Source organism: Megascapheus bottae, chromosome 5 (assembly GCF_031878675.1).
Source record: "Megascapheus bottae isolate mThoBot1 chromosome 5, mThoBot2.hap1, whole genome shotgun sequence".
Taxonomy (NCBI): domain Eukaryota; kingdom Metazoa; phylum Chordata; class Mammalia; order Rodentia; family Geomyidae; genus Megascapheus; species Megascapheus bottae.
In genome coordinates, this window is record NC_143513.1 from 31,123,215 (window position 1) to 31,136,169 (window position 12,955).

Below are 12,955 nucleotides of genomic sequence, written 5' to 3' on the forward strand. Positions count from 1 at the left end.
ACTAAAAATCCCAGCCTCAAAATCACATGAGAACTAACAATACTGATATCTTAAGCATTGGATGCTAGCTAAAATAAACTTAAGATTCTATATGAAAAACCTTCTTAACTCAGAAATAACTTGAAAATTAATAAGAAAGATATTTTGTAAAAAGAAAGACCATGGGGGTAGGGGGAGCTGTAAGATTCTTACAATTGTTTTTTTTTTGGGGGGGGCAAACGACTATAAATAAACCTTCATGAAAATGATTGAATCAATGACAACTGCACTGAACAATTTACCAACTTGAAATATTTCAGCTATGGAATTAAGTCATTTCACAATTCATGGTTTTCACTATGAATTCAGTATGGCGGTTCCTCAAAAAACTAAATATAGAGCTCCCCTATGACCCAGCACTTCCACTACTTGGCATTTACCCAATTGTCCAGAAACAAGGACATACTAAATCCACTAGTACAACAATGTTTATTTATTGCAGCACTATTTACCATAGCAAAGATATGGAACCAACCCAAATGCCCTTCAGTAGATGAATGGATCAAAAAGATGTGCTATTTATACGTAATGGAATTCTATGCTCCCATTAGAAAGAATGATATGGACCCATTCATAAGGAAATGGAAAGACCTGGAAAAAATCCTATTAAGTGAAGTAAGCCAGACACAAAGGAACATAGGCTCAATGGTTTCCCTCATTTGTAGTAATTAGTACACATCTAGGACTCTCCTAGCAGAGCATTATAGTAGCTCAAAACCTAGATACATAAGGCCATAACAGATGAGACTAAATGAAAGGGTCTCTAGGATATGGAAACAAGAGCTTTTTTAATATTCTTTTTTATTGTAATTAATAGAAGGATTACATTATATTCACCAGAGAGAAGGTACATTACTTCACAAACATTGATACCCTTTCTCATGTTTTTGTCCGCATTTCCCTCCTGCCTCCCCCTCCCTCATCTTGTTTTCCCCCTTTCCTATCCTATTTCAAAAAAACATATATACAATATGCCAGATAACAAGGTAAGATACTGTAACAATATGAGATAACCAAGGGACAACAAAAGAGATGAGAAATAACATAGTTCATTAAAAACAACAGTCATACCTTATTGGAAACAAGAGCTTTATCTTGAGTGATTGTTCTTAAAGTACTATGCTATTTCTTTTCTCCTTTGTTGCCCTTTGGTTAATCTCATATTGTTACAGTATCTGACTTTGTTACCTGGTGTATTAGATATATATACATTTATTTATTTATTTGAAATAGGAAAGGGATGATTGGGAGGGGGTGGGGGGAGGAAATGGACAAAAACATAACAAGGGGTATCAATGTGTGAGAAGTAATGCACCTACTATCTGGCAAATATAACTGTAACCCCTCTATATATAACCTCAATAATAACAAAATAAGATGAAGAAAATAAATAAAATTCATGGTTTTCTTTCATTTTTAAAAAAAACTTCTCTATAACAACTTGTAGAAAAATTAGATTTGTATCAAATTTTCACTAACTTGAATCAACTGATCATTGTCATGAGACCATTAACACTGAATTGATTAAATTTCAAAGCAAAGGTCTTTTACTACCTCTAAACTGCCTTTAATAATGTCTAGGCAACACGAACCTCAACAGAATTCCATGGCCTTCATATAGCAAACCACAATCGGGGAAATGTAAGGGGTCTATCAGCAACTTTCACAGACAACAGTATTATCATGGATGGTAAGACAGAGGACTAACTGAGGTGCTAGCAACACAATCCTACACTAGAAAGAACCAGATCGTTCATCTTCTCTAACTAAAAAGAATTCTACACAATATTCACTTTTACATGTCTCAGACTACAGAAGAAGATTTCTGATTTTATATGGTGTGTACCAAAAAATGTGTTCCACAATATCTTCAAAAAACTTTATCTAATGAAAGTACTTGGTTTTGTCTCAAACTAAACACTAAGAGGCAGGTAAGAATATATCCTAAGAGAATATTCCTTTGGCCTACCACCAATGTCTCAGGCAATCCTAGCTACTCCTATTCCGCTGGTGGAGATGAACTGTGAGTTTGAGTTAAGACCAGATAAAAAGTTCACTGGAAGCTGGGTGCGATGGCTCATGTCTGCAATTCTAGCTACTCAGGTGGCTGAGATCTGAGGATCATGGTTCAAAGCCAGCCTGGACCCTAAAGTCTGTGAGACTCTTATCTCCAATTAACCACTAGAAAGATGGAAGTGGCACTGTGGCTCAAGGGGTAGGGCAGTAGCCTTGAGCTGAAGAGCTCAGGGGAAATGCCCCGAGTTCAAGCCCCATGACCAACAACAACAAACAAAAGTTCACTGGACCCCATCTCAACCAATAGCAATTTTTTTCTTATTATTATGCTTTTTAAACTCAGGGCCAGAGCATTATCTCTGAGCCTTGTATTCAAGGCTAGTTTACTACTACTTGACTCTTTGTACATTTGGCTTTCTGGTGGTTAACTGGAGTTTAGGAGTCTTACAGACTTTCCTGCCCAGGATGGAACTGTGGATCCTGGCTTTGAACCATGATCCTCAGATCTCAGCCTCCTGAGTAGTTAGGCCTACAGGCATTAACCACCAGTGCCCTGTGTCCTGTACTCATCTGTTTGATTTGCCTTCAAGATTCACCCTTCCTACACATAGTCTTATCAGCTGTCTACATCACTTTATGAAATTAGCATAAGCCTCATCACTTCTTTACAAAATAAGAGGAAAAACCAAGAATTTTTATTTAATTAGTAACCATTAGAAAAAAAATCAGAACATTAACATCACTCTCTAGAAATTAATATTCTGTAAGAATAGCCCTAAGTGATGATGGGAAGTTCTTTTTACATAATTTATCTCTAAATGGAAGAAGTAACAATTAGATATCACCATTTCATAAGCACTAGTCAATCAATAACTGTAGGTAATATGACTCTAAACAATAAATGAAGGTCTTATTATATGAATTTTCACAAAGGTGCAGTCAGGTTTTCACTACCTAAATCTGCTGTTCACTTTTAGAATCACCACAAGTGAGAAAACCGGTGTACTTTTTAAACACACACTGACCTGGTCCTACTTATCACCAATTAAAGCAATGTCTGTGGAGGTGAGGTTCAGTCTGGCAGGCATTCTCATTAGGAAAAAAAAAGTCTAAGTCTTCCTTGGTAATGCTAATGTACAGCCAGAATTAAGAAACACTAATTTAGAGTTAAGAGGATCTAACAGAGCACACAGCACAGAATAGCAGTTTTCAAACTTCAATGAGTCATTTGATTGCCCAGGGATCTTGTTAAAACTCCAGATTCTGATCCTATGGGCTTACTGGGGCTTGACAGTCTCCCTAGAGAGGATGTTAATAAGGTTTAGAATAGAAAGTTTACAGAGCAGGGCTTACAGTTGTAATCACATGAGAAAGCAGGTAAAATTAATTCTAATAATATACTCATTTAACCAAGTATATCCAAAATATTATTTTACATGTACTCAATAAAAAAGTTACTAGTGAAATATTGTACTGTATTCTGGTTTGTATTTTACATAGTACACATCAATTGAGACCACAAGTTAGACATTTTAAGTGCTCAACAGCCACTAATGGTGAATATATTAAACAGCATAGTACAGATGAACAAGTTAGATTACAATGGAAGATTGGAAGATTTCAGTATGCTGGACACCTATAACAGAGTCTAAATAGACAATCACAGGAAACAAAAGTGGGAAAAATTTCTCTCAATTATAAAGCTCAGAAAACATAACTGTATGTATGATTTTCAATCCTAATTCAGGGAAAATCAACTGATTTTTTTTTTTTGTCATGGGGCTTGAACTGTGGGCCTGGGCGCTGTCCCTGAGTTTTTCAGCTCAAGGCTAGAGCTCTACCGCTTTGATCCACAGCACCATTTCCGGTTTTCTAGTGGTTAACTGGAGATAAGAGTCTCATGGGCTTTCATGTCCGGGCTGGCTTTGAACTGTGATCCTCAGATCTCAGGCTCCTGAGTATCTAGGATTATAGAGGTAAGCAACTGGTGCTGGGCTCCAACTGATATTTTTGAGACTCTGGTGAAATTTGGTTATGAAATAGCTTTGACAATGAAATAAACTGTGTCTACATATATCAGATGTGATTATGTGAAAAAGTATCTTCTTCGTGATGTGTACTAATATATGTTAGTACACAAAATTTACATATATCAATCCAAGGTATAGCTAATATGTTAAGTTGGCTTGTATTTACTTGAAGGACATTTAATTAAATGAATATATGACTTGGAGTTAAAAATTACTGCAGCAAAATAAAGTCAATCTCAGTTTTAAAACGATACTTTATATTTCAAAACTATGAGCATCAAAATTTTTAAGTGTATTTACAGTGCAATAATATTTATAACTGTAATTCTATCAGTCATAAATGTAACTATTCTCTAAGTATTTCACCCAAAATATGGATAAGAAAATAATTATAGTTATGACACTTGTCAAATAGTACTTAAGCAATAGTCATGAAACACCATGTACAGAAATATATTTCATTATTTTAATATTAATATCATTTAGAAATTAGAGTGTAAAATGAATTATTATGAAACTTGGGGATAATACAAGCTATTCTACACTGACTGTTTAATCCACAGTATTTTGACAAAAGAAAGTAAACACTTTGGGTTAAGTTAATTTCTAGATATTTTCTTGAGGCTATTAAGAAAGGAGTTGCTTTCCTGATTTTAATCTTGCTCTTCTATTTGTTGGGATACAGAAAAGCTATTGTTTGTGGTGGATTAATTGTTACTTTCACAAAGTTTCAGTTCAAATAACTTTTGAGAGAAATCTGTAGGATTTTGTTAATACAAGATCTTGTCATCTGCAAAATAGGAGTTTTACTTCTTCTTTCCCTATTTAGATCCTCTTGTTTGCTCCTTGGTCTTATTGCTCTTGCTAGGAATTTCAGTACTATAATAAAGAGGAGTGGAGAAAGCAGACATTCTTATTTCGTTCCTGATTGTAGAAGAAATGGTTTTAACTTTTCACCATTAAGTATAATGCTGGCTGCAGGTTTGTCATATGCAGTCTTTATTATATTGAAGAAACTTCCATGGATTCGTAATGTCTCCAGAGCTTTTATCATAAAGGAGTGTTGAATCTTGTAAAAGGCTTTTTCTGCATCTATTCAGAGATGATCATGTGGTTCTTGTCTTTCCTTCTGTTAATGTGTTGAATTAATTATAATATACATTAATATTTATATTGAAGCAGCTTTGCATCCCCAGACTGAATCCTGATTGATTACAGTTTACAAGTTTTTGGTTAATTGTTCAATTTTGGCTAGAATTTTTTTTTTTTTTTTTGCCAGTCCTGGGCTTGAGCTCAGGGCTGTCCTTGGACTTTCTCAAGTCTAGCACTCTACCACTTGAGCCTCAGCACCATTTCCGGCTTTTGTCTATGTATGTGGTACCAAGGAATCGAACCCGGGTCTTCATGCATGCTAGGCAAGCACTTTAACCACTAGGCCAAACTCCCGGCCCCTTGGCTAGAATTTTATTCGAGAAGTTTTACATCAATGTTTATCAAAGAGATGAATATATAATTCTCTTGATTTGATGAGTTTCCTATCTGGTTTTGGGATGAGTGTTATGCTGGCTTTGTAGAAGGAGTTTGATAGTGATTTTTCCCTTTCAATTTCATTGAAGAGTTTGAGTGAGTTCTCCTTTGAAGGCCTTATAGCATTTGGCTGTGAATCCATTAGGTTCTGGGCTTTTCTTGGGTAGGAAGATCTTTTATTGCCATTTCAATGCCATTACTTGTTATGGGTCTATTTAGTTGGTTTAAAATAAAATATCTAGGAATTACCTTAATCAAGTATGTGAAGAATATCTATTAGGAAAACTTCAAAAATCTGATAAAAAGGGGCCGAGAATTTGGCCTTGTGGTAGAGTGCTTGATTAGCATATAAGAAGACCCAGGTTTGATTCCTCGGTACCACATACATAGGAATAAAGCTGGAAATGGTGCTGAGGCTCAAGTGGTAGAGCTCTAGCCTTGAGAAAGTCCAAGGACAATACTCAGGCCCTGAGCACAAGCCCAGGACTGGCAAAAAAAAAAAAGAAAAGAAAAAAAATCTGAAAAAAGAAATTATAGCAGATTTGAGGAAATGGAAAAATCTTCCATGCTCATGGATTAGAAGGATTATCATTGTAAAAATGGCAACACTGCCCAAAGCAGTTTACAAATCCGTGCAACACCCATCAAAGCCTCAACAACATTCTCCAATGATATACAGAAATCAATAAAAAATTCATAGGGAATAAGATCCCATTTGTAAGGAAATGGAAAGACTTAGAAAAAATCATATTAAGTGAAGTAAGCCAGACTCAAAGAATATAGGCTCAATGGTTTCCCTCATTTGTCATAATCAGTAGAAACCTTGGGCTCACCTAGCAAAGATTTACAATAGAAAAAACCTAGATACATAGGCCATATAGTATGACACTAAATGAAAGGACCTCCAGTATATAGAAACAAAAGCCATGTAATGAGTGATTGTTGTCTTTAATGAACTATGTTATCTCTCATCTCTTTTGCTGTCCCTTGGCTATCTCATATTGTTTCAGTATTTCACCTTGCTATCTGATATACTGCATATATGCGTATTTGGTTATTTGAAGTCGGATAGGGAAGGGGGAAAACAAAATGAGGGGTGGGGGAGGGGAGAGGGAAATGAGAAAGGGTATGTGAAGTAATGCGCCCTCTATCTGGTGAATATAATGCAGCCCTTCTATTTATTACAATAAAAAATATATGGAAAAAAAGATCCTGAATAGAAAAAGCAGTCATAATCATGAAGAACAGTATTGGAGAAATATCAATACCAAACTTTAAACTATATTACAAAGTCATAGCAGTAAAAGCAGCTTGATACTGTCACAATAGGCCTGAGGGCCAATGGAACGGAATAGAAGACCCAGAAATGAACCCACAGAACATTAGCCATTCAGTATTTGACAAGGGAGTAAAACCACAGGATGCAAGAAAGAGAGCCTCTTCAACAAACAGTGCTGGTACAATTGGATATACACATGTAGAAGACAGAAATTAGATCAATATTTATCACCATGCCCCCAAATCAATTCCAAGAGGAGCGAATACTTCAATGTAAGCCCAGACACCACAAAAATATTACAGGAAGGGGCAGTAGAAACACAAAAGCTCCTCAGCATGGGTCAAAACTTTCTAAATGAAGATCCAAAATCAAAACAAATTGAAGAAAGACTGAATAAATAGGATCACATTAAATTGAAGAGTTTCTGCATGCCAAAGGATCTAGCTAAAAAGCCCACAGAATGGGAGAAAATCTTTACTAGCTATACATTAGATAAGGGCCTCATACCTAAAATATACTTAGAGAACTCAAACAATCCCCCTCCAAAAAAAGACCTCAAAGAATCAATAACTCAATTAATAAATTGGCTAAAGACTTAAACACTTCTTAGAAAAAGCAAGAACAGTCAATAGAAATATGAAAAATGTTCAGTATCTCTGGTCATAAAAGAAGTGCAAACCAAAACATTGAGATTCCACCTCACCCCAGTTAGAATGGCCATTATCAACAAAAGTAACAATAACAGATGCTGACGGGGATGTGGCCAAAAGGGAATTCTACTACAATATTGGTGGAAATGTAAACTTGTTCGACCACTCTGGAAAACAGTATAAATGTTCCTCAAAAGATTAAACATAGAGGTTCCCTATGACCCAGCAATTCCATGCCTGGGCAGTAATCCAATAGACCACAAACAGGGCCACATTAAAGCTATCAGCACAATCAGCTTCACAGCAGAATTGTTTACTATAGCTAAGATATGAAATTAGCCCCTCATATGGTGACATAAAATTATGTTTATGAAAAAGAACAACAAGAAATGGAAAGAAGACATTTTTTGTTTTGCTTTCTGTTTTCTTCCTGTTGCTCTTTGCATTTTCTGTAGCTTTTGTATGAAAGATTGTTTGTGGGAAAGTAAAAGGGAGCACAGAAATTGTGAGACAAGAGTGAACAAATACAGCAGTGATACTCAACCAGACACTATATTGAAAATAAAATATATAACTTGGGACATGGTTGGGAGGGAAAAATTAGGGGAAAATGAGGGAAGAGGTGACAGTGTTCAAAAAGAAATGTACTCATAATCTATCTGAATTATGTAACTGCAATCCCTCTGTACATCGCCTTTTCAAAAATAAATATTATGGATCTGGGCCTAATAGTAGAGTGCTTGCCTAGCATGTACAAAGCCCTGGATTTGAGTCACCACATACACAGAAAAGGTCAGAAGTGGTGCTGTGGCTCCAGGGTAGAGCACTAGCCTTGAAAAAGCCCAAGGACAGTGCCCAGGCCCTGAGTTCAAGCTCCAGGACTGACAAAATAAATAAATAACTACATACATATGTATTAGAAAATAAACATTTTTACTTTTTCTCCTTCCTTCTTTCCTTTCTTCCCTACCCTTTCCTTCTTTCCTTCCTTTTTTCCTTCTGTCAGTGTGTGTGTGTGTGTGTGTGTGTGTGTGTGTGTGTGTGTGTGTGTGTGTGTGTGTGTGTGTGTGTTTGCTTGCAGGTCCTATGGCTTGAGTTCAGGGCCTAGGCACGGTTCCTGAGCTTTTATGCTCGAGGATAGCATTCTATCACTTGAGCCAAAGCTGCTTCTATTTTTCAACTTTTTTTCTATTTTTCAAAAGTTTATTGGTATGATTCTCACAGTTTCCTATTTAGGCTCGCTTTGAACTTTGGTTCTTATATCTGGCCTACTGAGTATATAATGTAAACTGAGCAAGCCATTAGTATCAACTTTTTTTTCTTCTACCAGGACCAGGAACTGGTCTCAGAGACTCTTGCTCTCGCTCATAGCTAGCACTCATTGAGTAGCACTTCCAACTTTTTGCTGGTTAACTGTTGGAGTCTTACAACTTGTCTGCCTAGGCTGACTTCGAACATCAATCCTCCAACATCCGCCTCAGGGATACCTAAGATTATAAGTGAGAGATTATTGAGCTCAACTCACTTTTAAATTTCTACTTAATTTCAAAACTGCATTCAGTAAAGAGATTTTATGTGTCTATAAGCTAAATCAGAGGAATAAACATTCTTTGAGTATTGTCTTTCCTTTTCACATTTTACCTGAAATAACTAATTAATGATAAATAGGTGAATATTATTGCTATTTCAGAGATGAGGAGGTAGAGGCATTAAGACATTATGATTGACCTATAAGAGGCAATTGTAGAATTATTACCTGAAGACAGTCTTGATTTGCAACAGATCTTTAGCTTATTCCATAATCTTGGTATTGTTACAAACACTACAAAATGTTCACATTTGGGGTTTTAATACACATCCAAGAATATTAGTAATTTAAAATTACATCTAAGGAATACACAAAAAAGCAGGTAAATGACACTGGATTTGTTAGCCAGAAAATATAAGGAACAAAATATAGAAGAAAGCATTACATACTCTATGTTCTATACCTTAATATTCTTTTTCTGATTTTGCTACTGTCCCTCTTAATATTCCTTTTATCATCTTTTCATTGACTTAATTAAGATTTTTAATACTCTCAGGGATGCTTTTATCATCTCAGGATGAAAAAGGATTATCTCAATGCCGACCTTTGATCACAAACTTCCATAATTACTAGTAAAAAATCTCAGTGACACAAGGAGAAAAAGTCCACTCTAGTAGAAAGTACACTATTCTATATCTTAAAGCAAGTCTTCATAAAGTAGTGAGTTCTAACACTAATAAAGCATTTTATCTTATTCTCCTGCTCAGTATCTTTCAACAGGCCTTTTTTTACCAACATAGAGATCTCACTCGTATTATGTAAATCTTTAACATTTAAACTCAAGCCAATATTCTAGTTTTCATCAAGAATCATGTTTTCTATTTTCTGCTTTATTAATATTGTTTTAATGTTTTAAAGACATTAAACAGAACTATAAAGTTCCTGAGACAAAGTGCTTAAAACTGTAACTTGGAGGGCCAGGAGTTTGGCCTAGTGGTAAAGTGTTTGCCTAGTATGCACAAAGACTTGATTCCTTGGTACCACATACATAGAAAAAAGCTGGAAGTGGTGCTGTGGCTCTAGGGGTAGAGCACCAGCCTTGAGAAAGCCCAAGGATAATGTTCAGGCCCTGAGTTCAAGCGCCAGGACTGGCAAAAAATTAAAAAAAAAAAACCCTGTAACTTGGAGGCATCATTTTCTTAAATTAGAAAGTATAAGTCATTGTTACTATAGCAAAATTAAATAATGCATATAAGTCTAATTACTCACATGAAAATGTCTGTTTGATAAAAAAACAAACTTAATTTGCAGGTGCAATATTAAAAAACAACTCAGGGCCTTGCAGTTGGCAAGTGCTATACCACTGAGCTATGTTCCATTCACCACTCCTTATCTTTTTAAAATTTTTTTTGTTGGTTTTTCAGCTAGAATTTCTTATCTTTTGCCTGTAGTTTTCCTACTCTCACTTCTTCTGAAATTACTGATGTAAACTACAAGTTCTGACTCTGTGTGTGTGTGTGTGTGTGTGTGTGTGTGTGTGTGTATGTGTGTGTGTGTTAGTACTAGGGCTTGAACTCAGGACCTCATGCTTTTGCTTACTTACTGCCAGCCCACCATTTAAGTCATGTTTGCAATCTGGGATTGTATCTGTTAATTAGAGATAGAGCCTTGATGACATTTTCTGCCCAGGTTGGCTTTGAACCTCAATCTTTGACATCTTAGCCTTCTAACTAGGTAGGATTACAAATGTGAACCATTGGAAATCTGGTCAACTGTTTGCTTGTTTTTGAAATGGGGTGTGACTATATAGTTCAGAGCACCTTAGGACTTACCCTTCTTCCTGAGGTTCTGACATTTGTGATTACAGCTTGCAGTGTCATACCACTTCATTGAGACTGATTTTTCTTGTTAATGTTAAAAACACTTCAATAGGGCCAGGAGTTTGGCCTAATGGTACAGTGCTTGCCAGGCATGCACAAAGACCCAGTTTCCATTACTCAGTACCACATAAATAGAAAAACCCAGAAATGGTGCTGTGGCTCAAGAGGTAAAGTTCTAGCCTTGAAAAAGCCCAAGGATAGTGTTCAGGCCCTGAGTTCAATGCCCAGAACTGGAAAAAAAAAAAAAAACTCCTCCAAACACTGCAATAAACTAGAGCATTACTAACAAATGAAAGACAAATTTTCTCCTTAATCTTTTACTCATAAATAGCCAGAAATCTATTGTTTCTCTCTTGATGTTTTTTCCTTGCTTAGCAGAAGTGAGGAGGTATGGAATGTCCATGAAATTACAGAGGCACCACAGGAAAACTCTCTTACATCAGAAAAAGACAGAAAAAAAAACAGTATATGGACCTTATACTTCTCACCAGGATAAAATCCTAAATAATACTATCTTTATTCCTTATTAAGATTTTTTTTTGCACCCAGCCTGGGCTCTGTATTCTGAGTCAAGAGAGTAAGAACACCTAATGTGCCTTGGGCACATTAGTTTTTGTTTTATACAATCTCAGAATCATATTTTAAGACAAGAAGGATTTCATTTTTCTCAACAATTAAATTAAGTCTTTTTTTCCCTCCAAGACAAAAGATATGATGTTTAAGTTTAAATCATGTTAATGACACTAATCACTAATGGAAATATGATTCAATCTAATGCAAACATCATACTCAATGTCATAATATGTTAAGAGTCTTATTCGTTATCTGCCTGGACCTAATTCTCTCCTTCAATCCTCAATGCTAAGATTAATAATGAGTATATTCTCTTATACGGTTGCTATATACAGTTGGCTTTAACTTTGCTTACTATTTGGATATATCTGTACATGATCATTGTGGTACATTGCACATAGTCCTCATCTGCCATCTTCATTCTCATGACTTCCTCAAGATTTACCCAGGCTATCTGTATTTAATTGCATAAATACGTCAGAATCCATCAATTCCACTATTAACATAAAATTAAATTGTTCCTCTATTTCACAGTTAATTCTGTAATATGACTGCTTCACCCATTAGAAACACATTCAAATTTTAGGCACAAGTATCTGGTAGTCAGTCAGTATATCCTACCAAACAGTAGATAAATGAAAGCATGTTTAATATAACATAGAATATACTTTTGCATTAATCGTGTATTTTCCTCCAAGTGTTAAGAATAAAGAACCGGGCCGGGAGTTTGGCCTAGTGGTTAAAGTGCTTGCCTAGCATGCACGAAGATCCGGGTTCGATTCCTCGGTACCACATACATAGAAAAAAGCCGGAAGTGGTGCTGAGGCTCAAGTGGTAGAGCTCTAGCCTTGAGAAAGTCCAAGGACAGTGCTCAGGCCCTGAGCTCAAGCCCAGGACTGGCAAAAAAAAAAACCAAAAAAACAAAAAAACAAAAAAAATAAACAAAAAAAATAAACAAAAAAAAAAAAGAATAAAGAACCATGTGGACTTGGTCTTGTAAACCTTAAAAAAAAGAATTTTATTTAAAAATTCATGGGCCGGGAGTTTGGCCTAGTGGTAGAGTGCTTGCCTAGCATGCATGAAAACCCGGGTTCGATTCCTCGGTACCCCACATACATAGCAAAAACCTGGAAGTGGTGCTGAGGCTCAAGTGGTAGAGTGCTAGCCTTGAGAAAGTCCCAGGACAGTGCTCAAGCCCTGAGCCCAAGCCCAGGACTGGCAAAAAAAAAAAAAAAAAAAAATCACGTTCTGGGGCCAGATGTTTGGCCTGGTGGTAGAGTGCTTAACTAGCATGCACGAAGGACTGGGTTCGATTCCTTGGAAACCACATACATAGAAAAAAGCTGGAGGTGGTGCTGTGGCTCAAGTGGTAGAGCTCTAGCCTTGAGAAAAGTCCAGGGACAGTGCTCAGGCCCTGAGTTCAAGCCCCACGA

General features: G+C 36.2%; 1 protein-coding gene across 4 annotated transcripts in view; it reads right to left on the reverse strand.

Annotated features, from left to right (window-relative positions):
- The window catches only part of Rundc3b (RUN domain containing 3B), a 111,744-nt gene that overhangs the window by 41,389 nt on the left and 57,400 nt on the right, over positions 1 to 12,955 (reverse strand). The window lies entirely within an intron of this gene.